Genomic DNA, 1,990 nt, shown 5'->3' with positions numbered 1-1,990 from the left:
AAAAAATATTTCTCCATTATCTCTGGCTTGTGTGGTGTCCTACAAGATATCCAAACTCTTAAATCTATTTCTTTAACTCTGGGGGAAGTCCTTCTAGTTTCCTCCCTGTCCCCACTGTTCTATGGCCTTGAAATTTTTGCCAGTGAACCAATTCATAAGATTCATTTTGTTTGTTTACCTCTTCTCAGGGGATAACTGTCATGTGCTGCTTGTTGTCTTATGCCTAAAACAGTTGTTGTAAATAATTTGACAGGCTTTTTATTAGTTTAAGGCAGGAGAATAAATCCAGTCTCTGTTACTCTTTGGCTGAAAGCAGAAGTCCCAACAACTGATATTATAGTCCCCATGGCTTCTTGCCAAATACATTTCTTTAAACACAAACAACTGAAGAAATAAAAATACGATATTTTTTGTTTCAATAAAAACAATATTTTTTCTTTCTATACATACATGAAGACAGGATGATAACAGAATTAAAGATGATATTACTCAGGCACCTCGGTGCCTCAGTCGGTTAAGCGTCTGACTTCGGCTCAGGGCATGATCTCACGGTTCGTGGGTTCGAGCCCCGCATTGGGTTCTGTGCTGACAGCTAGCTCAGAGCCTGGAGCCTCCTTCAGACTCTGTATCTCCCTCTCTCTCTGACCCTCTCCTTCTCACGTTGTCTCTTTCTCTCTCAGAAATAAATAAAACATTTTTTTTAAAAAGATGATATTATTCAGGGTGGCACCTGTACCTTAGTCGGTTAAGCATCCAACTTTGGCTCAGGTCATAATCTTGCAGTTGGTGGGTTTGAGCCCCGTGTCGGGCTCTGTGCTAACAGCTCAGAGCCTGGAGCCTGCTTCAGATTCTGTGTCTCCCTCTCTCTCTTCCCCTCCCCTGCTTGTTCTCTCTCTCTCTCTCTCAAAAATGAATAGACATTAAAATAATAATAATAATAATAAAATAATAATAAGATATTACTCAGAAATCCTAAACTCGGTGCTGAATGAAATAAACTATCAAAACACCTATCTTGGGGGGCCTGGATGACTCAGTTGGGTGTCCTACTCCTGATTTCAGCTCAGGTCATGATCTCATGATTTGTGAGTTTCATCCCCATGTTGGACTCCACGCTGACAGTGTGGAGCCTGCTTGCAATTCTCTCTCTGCCCCTCCCCTGCTCTCTCGCTCTCTCTCTCTTTCTCTTTCTCTCTCTCTCTCTCTCTCTCCTCCTCTCTCTCTCACACACATACACAATAAATAAAAACTTTAAATTAAAAAAAAAACTATCTTTTCTGCTCCAAAGTATGAAACCTATTGAAAGATAGACACAGCAGTCAAATGCCTCGCTGTGGAATCAAAAAGCAATCAAAATACATGCTCTCTGAAGGCAGGGAGACCTCAAAAGAGAGGAAGAAGAAAAATGCCCAGAAATGCCTTGTTCCTTCACTCAGACTCACCACTCAGATAACCCACGTCTTATTCCACAAGGAAACAAAAAGCCAGGAGAATGGAAGTTTCTCCCATACCTCCTATGTAGCATCTCCCTTTAGGGAGGGATAAAATCCACTTCCAATTACACAAAAAACATTGTTGTTTTACAAGCATTAAGGATGGAAAAGAAAATGTTCCAGGCATGAGGAAATAGCAGAGTCCAAAATAAGTCTTCCCCCATAAACAATAAAAAAAACTAAAGAAAATGTGGGAAATAATTTTCAGACATTGGACAACAGATGGTACAGGACTGTAATTTCTTGTAAAGGGAAACAAATGATGTGAGACCTACTTATCATTATTCAGGATTTCTTCCCCTGGGGCAATTTTTGGACTGCTATGTGGAGAAATGGAATCCAAGGAAAGTCTGCAGATATTATGGAGTTGAGGAAGACAAAACAGAAGTGCAGAGTGACCAAGGCAGCTAGAATTTAAAGAACAAATTTCTGGAGAGGAAAGAGTAAGCAAATATAGAGTTCCACAAATCTACAGTGTATATACAGAGTCCTACAAC

This window comes from Crocuta crocuta, unplaced genomic scaffold, assembly GCF_008692635.1.
Source record: "Crocuta crocuta isolate KB4526 unplaced genomic scaffold, BGI_CrCroc_1.0 scaffold53, whole genome shotgun sequence".
NCBI classification, from domain to species: domain Eukaryota; kingdom Metazoa; phylum Chordata; class Mammalia; order Carnivora; family Hyaenidae; genus Crocuta; species Crocuta crocuta.
Note: the sequence above shows the minus strand (reverse complement) of the source record.